Source organism: Mus caroli, unplaced genomic scaffold (genome assembly GCF_978045245.1).
Source record: "Mus caroli unplaced genomic scaffold, Mus_caroli_1 scaffold_3, whole genome shotgun sequence".
Classification (NCBI taxonomy): Eukaryota; Metazoa; Chordata; class Mammalia; order Rodentia; family Muridae; genus Mus; species Mus caroli.
The window spans coordinates 121,831,375-121,843,936 of NW_028227258.1; the positions used below are offsets into that span (position 1 = coordinate 121,831,375).

General features: G+C 40.8%; 1 long non-coding RNA gene across 2 annotated transcripts in view; it reads right to left on the reverse strand.

Annotated features, from left to right (window-relative positions):
• Positions 1 to 297: 297 nt before the first annotated feature.
• The window catches only part of LOC110292003 (uncharacterized), a 96,374-nt gene continuing 84,109 nt past the window's right edge, over positions 298 to 12,562 (reverse strand). For both annotated transcript variants that reach the window (XR_015046630.1, XR_015046632.1), the window contains one exon: positions 298 to 1,701. This is a non-coding gene — a long non-coding RNA (uncharacterized LOC110292003). The remainder of the gene's footprint in view (positions 1,702 to 12,562) is intronic.

Here is a 12,562-nt window from a genome sequence, read left to right on the forward strand (position 1 = left end):
ATCAATCTGATTTGTCTGTCCCTCATATGGACCCTCTCCTAAAAGCATGTTGGTATCCCAGTCTGGGTTACCAGCGTGAGCATTAGAAGCAGCAGTTTTCCTACTGGCTTCTCGCCATTCAGAATCCCAAAGCAAGAAATCTCCTCCTGACAGGGTAGCCTTGGACAGAGTCTTCCAATCTGAGGGGGTTAAGTTTGACTCCGCCACTGTGTCCAGTAATGCTTGAGTGAATGGGGCTGAAGGACCATATTGCACAACAGCTGCCTTTAACTCTTTTAACAACTTGAAATCCAAGATCTGGTAATGTCTGGTCCTAGCATCTTGCTGATCAACTGCCTCGACCACAGGAAAGGCCAGCGTATTAGACGAATTCTGTCCTTTCCCACGAGTCTGACTAACAACTCTTTCTAGCGGCACCTGGTGAAGTACAGAAGAGTTACTCTTCTCCGCTTCTGAGATCTTTTTTAGTTCCCGAAGCTCATTAGTCAGCCTCTGAAGCTTAATTTCAAATTCTAACTCAATTAGCCGTGTGTCCCTATGCGTAGCACCTCCCGAAGTGGTGACTGTGGGTGGAGCGGGAGATTCGCAAGAGAACCAATTCTCATTAGGGTAATGGGCCATTCCTCTATCTGAGTGATTTTTGTTAAAATTCAGTCCATCATCAGAGTTTCCACAATTATCAATTTTTGAGTTAAGAAGATCTTTTCCTGAGGAGGCCTTCTCTGATAGGCACTCCTCCTGAGATACCACAAGCTCCGCCTGAGGGCAATTTAGCCCTGGGGAAGTTGTATTTTTCATAGCATCATTTACAAGCGCCCAGAGACCTAGGGTAAAATTATCTGTCTGAGCGATATTCAGGGCCTCACCAACTTTTTCCCAGGTTCCACAATCTATCGTTTCTTCTTCTTTGAACCATGGACAACAGCTATCTATCTTATCTAAAAAATTTCTTACTAATTGTACTTCAAGCCTTACTCCTTTTTCCTTAAGCAACTCCTGAAAACTAAACACAATTGCCTGATCCATGTTTTTGAACCCTTCTTTCCTCCACCTAAGCAGTTTTCAAAAAAAACTGCGGCACACCGCCTGTCTCCGTATCTAGTTCCGATTTACGAACTGCTGAACCCAAGCAGAACCAGTGTTGGGTTAGCACTGCTTCAAACTTGCTTCGTATCCTACTGCATCCCCGCAACACTTTCAAAACTGAAATTTTTTTGGGCTAGCGCTAGCATGTGTACCTGTCCGTTGCTCCGATGCTCCTCCTCCGATACGAAGATTCTTTCCTTTCTTGTGGAGCTCCACACAGCAATCGTTTCTCTTAGCATCTCTCTGCCATTCTTCAGGTCCCAGTTCTGGCGCCAACTGTTGCGGCCCGCCCGCGGTCCACAACACGAACGGTTCACTGAGAATGGCAGTTCCCTGCAAAGAGAGGTAACTAGATAGGGCGGAAGAGAAGAATGAAGTCAAGACAAAACTCTGATCAAGACTCAATTTAATATTTCCAGACACTCAGTTTATAAAGGAGGGGGGAGGGAACCCAATTTCCCGCCAAGTAACTCAGGGTCCAGTAGCAGGACGAACACGTGTGTGCCTCCAGGCAGCAGAGTCAGGTTCCAGCAGTGGGCGTGGCAGGACGAATGAGCCGGTAGCTCCACCCTAGAGCAGGCAGGTTCCAGGCTGGGGGAAGGGAGGCCACAATATCTGCAAAAAATGATATTTTGACTTCATCTTTTCTAATTTGTATCCCCTTGATCTCCTTTTGTTGTCGAATTGCTCTGGCTAGGACTTCAAGTACAATGTTGAATAGGTATGGGGAGAGTGGCCCCTCAACAGAGGAATGGATATAGAAAATGTGGTACATTTACACAATGGAGTACTACTCAGCTATTAAAAAGAATGAATTTATGAAATTCATAGCCAAATGGATGGACCTGGAGGGCATCATCCTGAGTGAGGTAACACAATCACAAAGGAACTCACACAATATGTACTCACTGATAAGTGGATATTAGCCCAAAACTTAGGATACCCAAGATATAAGATACAGTTTGCTAAACACATGAAACTCAAGAAGAATGAAGACTGAAGTGTGGACACTATGCCCCTCGTTAGAATTGGGAACAGAACACCCATGGAAGGAGTTACAGAGACAAAGTTTGGAGCTGTGACGAAAGGATGGACCATCTAGAGACTGCCATATCCAGAGATCCATCCCATGATCAGCATCCAAACGCTGACACCAATGCATTCACTAGCAAGATTTTGCTGAAAGGACCCAGATATAGCTGTCTCTTGTGAGACTATGCCGGGGCCTGGCAAACACAGAAGTGGATGCTCACGGTCAGCTAGTGAATGGATCACAGGGCCCCCAATGGAGGAGCTAGAGAAAGTACCCAAGGAGCTGAAGGGATACGCAACCCTATGGGTGGAACAACATTATGAACTAACCAGTACCCCGGAGCTCTTGACTCTAGCTGCATATGTATCGAAAGATGGCCTAGTCAGCCATCACTGGAAAGAGAGGCCCATTGGACATGCAAACTTTATATGCCCCAGTACAGGGGAATGCCAGGGCCAAAAAAATGGGAATGGGTGGGTAGGGAAGTGGGGGTGGGGAGGGTATGGGGGACTTTTGGGATAGCATTGGAAATGTAATTGAGGAAAAGATGTAATAAAAAAAAAACCACTAATGTAGACAAGGTAGACATGTCTCTCTGACTTCATTATAAAAAGTCAATAAATTCTTTTCTTTTTTAACAAAAAAAAAAAAGAAAGAAAAAAGCAAAATAGTAATCCTCTTTCAACAAACTTAAAAGAAGATATCCACACAAACATAATTCCACCTCTAACAACAAAAATAACAGGAAACAACAATCACTATTCTTTATTATCTCTTTTTTTTGATTTTTAATATTTTTATTACATATTTTCCTCAATTACATTTCCAATGCTATCCCAAAAGTCCCCCATAGCGCCCCCCACTTCCCTACCCACCCATTCCCATTCTTTTGGCCCTGGCATTCCCCTATATTGGGGCATATAAAGTTTGCAAGTCCAATGGGCCTCTCTTTCCATTGATGGCCTACTAGGCCATCTTTCGATACATATGCAGCTAGAGACAAGAGCTCCGGGGTTCTGGTTAGTACATCATGTTGTTCCAACAATAGGGTTGCAGATCCCTTTAGCTCCTTGGGTACTTTCTCTAGCTTCTCCATTGGGAGCCCTGTGATACATCCAATAGCTGACTGTGAACATCCACTCCTGTGTTTGCTAGGCCCCAGCATCGTCTCACAAGAGACAGCTATATTTGGGTCCTTTCAGCAAAATCTTGCTAGTGTATGCAATGGTGTCAGCGTTTAGAAGCTGATTATGGGATGGATCCCTGGATACGGCAGTCTCTAAATGGTCCATCCTTTCATCACAGCTACGAACTTTGTCTCTGTAATTCCTTCCCTGGGTGTTTTGTTCCCAATTCTAAGAAGGTGCACAGTGTCCACACTTTGGTCTTCATTCTTCTTGAGTTTCATGCGTTTAGCAAATTGTATCTTATATCTTGGGTATCCTAAGTTTGGGGCTAATATCCACTTATCAGTGAATACATATTGTGTGAGTTCTTTTGTGATTGTGTTATTTCACTCAAGATGATGCCCTCCAGGTCCATCCATTTGGCTAGGAATTTCATAACTTCATTCTTTTTAATAGCTGAGTAGTACTCCATTGTGTAAATGTACCATAATTTCTGTATCCATTCCTCTGTTGAGGGGCATCTGGGTTCTTTCCAGCTTCTGGCTATTATAAATAAGGCTGCTATGAACATAGTGGAGCATGTGTCCTTTTTACCGGTTGGGACATCTTCTGGATATATGCCCAGGAGAGGTATTGCTGGATCCTCCGGTAATACTATGTCCAATTTTGTGAGGAACCACCAGACTGATTTCCAGAGTGGTTGTACAAGCTTGCAATCCCACCAACAATGGAGGAGTGTTCCTCTTTCTCCACATCCTCGCCAGCATCTGCTGTCACCTGAATTTTTGATCTTAGCCATTCTGACTGGTGTGAGGTGGAATCTCAGGGTTGTTTTGATTTGCATTTCCCTGATGATTAAGGATGTTGAACATTTTTTCAGGTGTTTCTCTGCCATTCGGTATTCCTCAGGTGAGAATTCTTTGTTCAGTTCTGAGCCCCATTTTTAATGGGGTTATTTGACTTTCTGGAGTCCACCTTCTTGAGTTCTTTATATATATTGGATATTAGTCCCTTATCTGATTTAGGATAGGTGAAGATCCTTTCCCAATCTGTTGGTGGTTTTTTTGTCTTATTGATGGTGTCTTTAGCCTTGCAGAAGCTTTGTAGTTTCATGAGGTCCCACTTGTCAATTCTCGATCTTACAACACAAGCCATTAATGTTCTATTCAGGAATTTTCCCCCTGTGCCCATATCTTCAAGGCTTTTCCCCACTTTCTCCTCTATAAGTTTCAGTGTCTCTGGTTTTATGTGAAGTTCCTTGATCCACTTAGACTTGACCTTAGTACAAGGAGATAGGAATGGATCGATTCGCATTCTTCTACATGTTAACAACCAGTTGTGCCAGCACCATTTGTTGAAAATGCTGTCTTTCTTCCACTGGATGTTTTTAGCTCCCTTGTCGAAGATCAAGTGACCATAGGTGTGTGGGTTCATTTCTGGGTCTTCAATTCTATTCCATTGGTCTATTTGTCTGTCACTATACCAGTACCATGCAGTTTTTATCACAATTGCTCTGTAGTAGAGCTTTAGGTCTGGCATGGTGATTCCACCAGAGGTTCTTTTATCCTTGAGAAGAGTTTTTGCTATCCTAGGTTTTTTGTTGTTCCAGATGAATTTGCAGATTGCACTTTCTAATTCGTTGAAGAATTGATTTGGAATTTTGATGGGGATTGCATTGAATCTGTAGATTGCTTTTGGCAAGATAGCCATTTTTACAATGTTGATCCTGCCAATCCATGAGCATGGGAGATCTTTCCATCTTCTGAGATCTTCTATAATTTCTTTCTTCAGAGACTTGACATTTTTATTATACAGATCTTTCACTTCCTTAGTTAGAGTCACGCCAAGATATTTTATATTATTTGTGACTATTGAGAAGGGTGTTGTTTCCCTGATTTCTTTCTCAGCCTGTTTATTCTTTGTGTAGAGAAAGGCCATTGATTTGTTTGAGTTAATTTTATATCCAGCTACTTCACTGAAGCTGTTTATCAGGCTTAGGAGTTCTCTGGTGGAATTTTTAGGGTCACTTATATATACTATCATATCATCTGCAAAAAGTGATATTTTGACTTCATCTTTTCCAATTTGTATCCCTTTGATCTCCTTTTGTTGTCGAATTGCTCTGGCTAGGACTTCAAGTACAATGTTGAATAGGTATGGAGAAAGTGGACAGCCTTGTCTAGTCCCTGATTTTAGAGGGATTGCTTCAAGCTTCTCACCATTTACTTTGATGTTGGCTACTGGTTTGCTGTAGATTGCTTTTATCATGTTTAGGTATGGGCCTTGAATTCCTGATCTTTCCAAGACTTTTATCATGAATGGGTGTTGGATCTTGTCAAATGCTTTTTCCGCATCTAAGGAGATGACCATGTGGTTTTTGTCTTTGAGTTTGTTTATATACTGGATTACGTTGATGGATTTCCGTATATTGAACCATCCCTGCATCCCTGGGATGAAACCTACTTGGTCAGGATGGATGATTGTTTTGATGTGTTCTTGGATTCGGTTAGCAAGAACTTTATTGAGGATTTTTGCATCAATATTCATAAGGGATACTGGTCTGAAGTTTTCTATCTTTGTTGGGTCTTTTTGTGGTTTAGGTATCAGAGTAATTGTGGCTTCATAGAATGAGTTGGGTAGAGTACCTTCTGTTTCTATTTTGTGGAATAGTTTGTGAAGAACTGGGATTAGATCTTCTTTGAAGGTCTGATCGAACTCTGCACTAAACCCATCTGGTCCTGGGCTTTTTTTAGTTGGGAGACTATTAATGACTGCTTCTATTTATTTGGGGGATATAGGGCTGTTTAGATCATTAACCTGATCTTGATTCAACTTTGGTACCTGGTATCTGTCTAGGAACTTCTGTATTTCATCCAGGTTCTCCAGTTTTGTTGAGTATAGCCTTTGGTAGAAGGATCTGATGGTGTTTTGGATGTCTTCAGGATCTGTTGTTATGTCTCCTTTTTCATTTCTGATTTTGTTAATTAGGATGCTTTCCCTGTGCCCTCTAGTGAGTCTGGCTAAGGGTTTATCTATCTTGTTGATTTTCTCAAAGAACCAGCTCCTTGATTGGTTGATTCTTTGAATAGTTTTTCTTGTTTCCACTTGGTTGATTTCGCCCCTGAGTTTGATTATTTCCTGCCGTCTACTCCTCTTGGGTGAATTTGCTTCCTTTTGTTCTAGTGCTTTTAGGTGTTTTGTCAAGCTGCTAATGTGTGCTCTCTCTAGTTTCCTTTTGGAGGCACTCAGAGCTATGAGTTTTCCTCCTAGAAATGCTTTCATTGCGTCCCATAAGTTTGGGTATGTTGTGGCTTCATTTTCATTGAACTCTAAAAAGTCCTTAATTTCTTTCTTTATTCCTTCCTTGACCAAGGTATCATTGAGAAGAGTGTTGTTCAGTTTCCACGTGAAGGTTGGCTTTCTATTATTTATTTTGTTATTGAAGATCAGCCTTAGTCCATGGTGATCTGATAGGATGCATGGGACAATTTCAATATTTTTGTATCTGTTGAGGCCTGTTTTGTGACCAATTATGTGGTCAATTTTGAGAAGGTACCATGAGGTGCTGAGAAGAAGGTATATCCTTTTGTTTTAGGATAAAATGTTCTGTAGATATCTGACAGATCCATTTGATTCATAATTTCTCTTAGTTTCTCTGTGTCCCTGTTTAGTTTCTGTTTCCATGATCTGTGCATTGGTGAAAGTGGTGTGTTGAAGTCTCCCACTATTATTGTATGAGGTGCAATGTGTGCTTTGAGATTTACTAAAGTTTCTTTAATGAATGTGGCTGCCTTTGTATTTGGAGCATAGATATTCAGGATTGATAGTTCCTCTTGGAGGATTTTACCTTTGATGAGTATGAAGTGTCCCTCCCTGTCTTATTTAATGACTTTGGGTTGGAAGTCAATCTTAGCAGATATTAGAATGGCTACTCCAGCTTGTTTCTTCATGCCATTTGCTTGGAAAATTGTTTTCCAGCCTTTCATTCTGAGGTAGTGTCTATCCTTTTCTCTGAGATGAGTTTCCTGTAAGCAGCAAAATGTTGGGTCTTGTTTGTGTAGCCAGTTTGTTAGTCTATGTGTTTTTTATCGGGGAGTTGAGTCCATTGATATTAAGAGATATTAAGGAAAAGTAATTGTTGTTTCCTGTTATTTTTGTTGTTAAAGTTGGCATTTTGTTCTTGTGGCTGTCTTCTTTTAGGTTTGTTGAGGGATTACCTTCTTGTTGTTTCTAGGGCGTGGTTCCTGTCCTTGTATTGTTTTTTTTCTGTTATTATCCTTTGAAGGGCTGGATTCGTGGAGAGATAATGTGTGAATTTGGTTTTGTAGTGGAATACTTTGGTTTCTCCATCTATGTTAATTGAGAGTTTGGCTGGGTATAGTAGCCTGGGATGGAATTTGTGTTCTTTTAGTGTCTGTATAACATCCGTCCAGGATCTTCTGGCTTTCATAGTCTCTGGTGAAAAATCTGGTGTAATTCTGATAGGCTTGCCTTTATATGTTACTTGGCCTTTTTCTCTTACTGCTTTTAGTATTCTATCTTTATTTAGAGCATTTGTTGTTCTGATTATTATGTGTCGGGAGGTATTTCTTTTCTGGTCCAGTCTATTTGGAGTTCTGTAGGCTTCTTGAATGTTCATGGGCATCTCTTTCTTTAGATTTGGGAAGTTTTCTTCTATAATTTTGTTGAAGATGTTTGCTGGTCCTTTGAGTTGAAAATCTTCATTCTCATCCACTCCTATTATCCGTAGGTTTGGTCTTCTCATTGTGTCCTGTATTTCTTGGATGTTTTGAGTTAGGATCTTTTTGCATTTTACATTTTCCTTGATTGTTGTGCCGATGTTCTCTATGGAATCTTCTGCACCTGAGATTCTCTCTTCCATCTCTTGTATTCTCTTGCTGATGCTCGTATCTATGGTTCCAGATTTCTTTCCTAGAGTTTCTATCTCCAGTGTTGCCTCCTTTTGGGTTTTCTTTATTGTGTCTACTTCCCTTTTTAGGTCTAGTATGGTTTTGTTCATTTCCATCATGTGTTTGGATGTGTTTTCCTGTTTTTCTGTAAGGACTTCTACCTGTTTGATTATGTTATCCTGTTTTTCTTTAAGGATTTGTAACTCTTTAGCAGTGTTCTCCTGCAATTCTTTAAGGGATTTTTGTGCTTCCTCTTTAGTGTCTTCTGCCTGTTTAGCAGTGTTCTCCTGTATTTCTTTAAGTGTGTTATTAAAGTCCTTCTTGAAGTCCTCTACCATCATCAGGAGATATGCTTTTAGATCCGTGTCTAGCTTTTCCGGTGTGTTGGGGTGCCCTGGACTGGGCGAAGTGGGGGTGCTGGGTTCTGATGATGGTGAGTGGTCTTGGTTTCTGTTAGTAAGATTATTACGTTTACCTTTCGCCATCTGGCAATCTCTGGGGTTAGTTGTTATCGTTGTCACTGTTTAAAGATTGGAGCAGAAGCTGTGTTCCACTCACCAGCAGTCTCTAAATCCTGCGGCGGGGGTCGTGGGTAGCTGGCGGGTGTCAGGCAACCCTGCGCTCCAGCTACCCAGGCGCTGATCCGGCAGGATGAGGCCTGTGGCCCTACTCAGGCCGGTTTCTGCTTCCCTAACTAATGCAGTCTCAGGTCCCGTGGGCAATTGGATTGGAGCAGAAGCTGTGCTCCACTCACCAGAAGTCTTAAGATCCTGTGGCGGGTGTTGTGGGTAGCTGGCAAGTGTCAGCCGACCCTGCGCCCCAGCTGCCCTGGTGCTTTTCTGACCGGAAGAGGCTTTTGGCCCTATGTAGGCCGGATTTCTCTCTCCCCAACCAGAGCAGTCTCAGGTCTTGCGTGATTGGACTGGAGCAGAAGCTGTGTTCCACTCACCAGCAGTCCCAAAATCCTGCGGCGGGGGTCGTGGGTAGCTGGCGGGTGTCAGGCAATCCTGCGCTCCAGCTACCCCGCTGCTGATCCGGCCGGATCCTTTATTATCTCTTAATATCAATGGACTCAATTCCCCAATAAAAAGACTAGATACATAAACAGGACCCAACATTTTACTGCATACAGGAAACACACTCTAGTGTCAAAGACAGACACTACCTCAGATTGAAGGGCTGGAAAACAATTTTCCAAGCAAATGGTGCCAAGATATAAGCTGGCGTAGCCATTCTAATATCGAATAAAATTTACTTTCAACCAAAAGTTATCAAAAAAGATAAGGAAGGACACTTCATACTCATCAAAGGAAAAATCTACCAAGAATAATCCCCAATTCTGAATATCTATGTTCCAAATGCAAGGGCACCCATATTCGTAAAAGAAACTTTACTAAAGCTCAAAGCACATGTTGCACCCCAAACAATAATAGTGGGAGACTTCAACACCCCACTCTCACCAGTGGACAGATTATGGAAACAGAAACTAAACAGATACACAGTAAAACTAGCAGAAGTGATGAACCAAATGGTTTTAACAGATATCTATAGAACATTTTATCCTAAAACAAAAGAATATATCTTCCTCTCAGCACCTCATGGTACCTTCTCCAAAATTGGCCATATAATCAGTCATAAAACTGTCCTAAACTGATACAAGTACATTGAAATAATCCCATGCATGGTATCAGACCACCGTGGACTATGGCAGGTCTTCAATAACAAGAAAAACAACAGAAAGCCCACATATACATGGAAGCTGAACAATGCCTTACTCAGTGATAACTTGCGTAAGGTAGAAATAAAGAAAGAAATGAATGACTTTTTAGAATGAAAATTAAGGCACAACATACCCAAACTTATGTGACACAATGAAAGCAGTGCTAAGAGGAAAACTCAGAGCTCTGAGTGCCTCCAAAAAGAAACTGGAGAGAACATACACTAGCAGCTTGACAGCACACCTGAAAGCTCTAGAACAAAAATAAGCGAATACACCCAAAAGGTGTAGAAGTCAGGAAATAATCAAACTCAGTGCTGAAATCAACCAAGTAGAAACAAAAAGAAATATACAAACAATGAACAAAACCAGGAGCTGGTTCTTTGAGGAAATCTTTCTGTCTGTCTGTCTGTCTGTCTGTCTGTCTGTCTGTCTGTCTGTCTCTCTCTCTCTCTCTCTCTCTCTCTTTCTTTCTTTCTTTCTTTCTTTCTTTCTTAGTTTTTTCCCCCAAATATAGCCCAACCAGAGTCAAAGTGAAAAAGGAAACTTGTTTTTTTGTCTTTGTCTCCATCAGATTGTCTAGTAGGCAAAATATCAGTGACTATTTTCTATTTTCTTGACTATAATTTACTATTGCAAGTGCCATCCCTGAACAACTGGAGAAAGAAATCAGTCTAAACAAGGTAGTAACTCTATTCCTTCATGACCTCTTTCTTCAGTGCCTACCTCCAAGTTCATGTTTGATTTCCTGTCGTGATTACCATTCATAATGTACTGTAAGATATAAGATAAAATAAACTCTTTCCTAAAAAAAATCTTGGACATATGAGGAAATACAGTAATAGAGTATTGAAAACAATTCTTAAGATACTTATTTTATTCATTGGAACATTTATTTTTCTCTAAATCAGAGCTACTAGTGAGGGCCTAGTACATATCTTTATATTTTCTTATTTTGACTTTTATGTTCCATGTATTCTATTTCCATGTATTTGCATGATTCTATTTGTTATCCTCAGAGGATTCACATATTATTCCAAAGAGCTTTCTTAATGAGGGAGGACTTCATTAAAAGTGACCAGGCCATAGGTCATAGGTGACACAATTATGGTGTGTGCTTGATCTGCTGGTGTTTGTGGGAAGACAGGGGAGTGGGGGAGTGCCACATTATTCATTCATGCCTCTTCTACTTTTCTTTTTCTTTTTAGTAATGAACATAAAGTTCTGCTACCTGTCCACCAGTTATGATGGTCCACTCTGATTGTCAACTTGACAAGTTCTAGAATCACCCAGAAGACCAGCCTCTGAGCAAGTCTGTAGGCATTATTTTGATGAGATTCATTAAAGTGGCAAGCACCACTTTAAAAGTGTGTGGCACCATTCCCTAGGCTTAAGTTCTAGACTACTAACTCATGCTGCCTTTCTACCTCCACTATGATGACTGTAATGTAATGTACATTGAGTAATGTAAGCCAAATAAACCTTTTCTTCATTAAGTTGTTTTGGTTAAAATACTTTATTACAGCAATATGAAAAAAAAGTAAGAAGAAATCAGCGACTGATTATGGTTTTATGTATTAAGGTCTAAAGCATATATTTATAAAGGGAGAATCTGGGCATGTTGGTACACACTTGTAATCCTAGTGCTTGGGCAGAGGATGCAGAAAGATTGTGTGTTTAAGAGTAGCCTGGAATTCACGGACAGATTTGGAAAAGATCTTTACCAGTTCCAAATCTGATAGAGGGTTAATATCCAATATATACAAAGAACTCAAGAAGGTAGACTCCAGAAAACTAGATGACCTTATTTTAAAAATGGGGTACAGAGCTAAACAACTGAGGAAAATTTTCAACTGAGGAAAACCAAATGGCTGAGAAGTACCACAAAAATGTTCAACATCCTTAGTCATCAGGGAAATGCAAATCAAAACAATCCTGAGATTCCTGAGACTACACCTCACACCAGTCAGAATGGCTAGGATCAAAAACTCAGGTGACAGCAGATGCTGGTGAAGATGAGCAGAAAGAAAAAAAAACCTCCTCCATTGCTGCATTGCTGGTGGGATTGCAAGCTGGTACAACCACTCTGGAAATCTCAGAAAATTGGACATAGTACTACCATAAGACCCAGTATTGTACAGCCCCCAGTAAAGGACCTAGAGAAAGTACTCAAGGAGCTGAAGGAATTTGCAGCCCCATAGAAGGAACAAAAATATGAACCAACCAGTACCCCCAGAGCTCCTTGGGATTAAACCACCAACCAAAGAGCATACGTGGTGGGACTCATGGCTCTAGCTGCATATGTAGCAGAAGATGGCCTAGTCAGTCATCAATGGGAAGAGAGGTCCTTGTTCCTGTGAAGGTTCTATGCCACAGTATAGGGGAATGCTGGGCCAGGAAGCAGGAGTGGGTGGGTTGGTGAGGGGGTGTAGTGTGGTGGGGTGGGTGGGAATTTTTAGAGGGTAAACTAGGAAAGGGGATAAGACTTGAAATGTAAATAGAGATAATATGTAATAAAGAAAAAAAAGAATAGCCTGTACTATAGAGCTATTCTGTCTAAATACATAAATAGATAGATAGATAGATAGACAAAAATCAGTAAAAATAAAAAAACTAAAAGAGAACTTGTCTAGTTTTTCACCATGTGAAACAAACACTTTTATAATTCTTAAGGATTTTTCACTTTCCT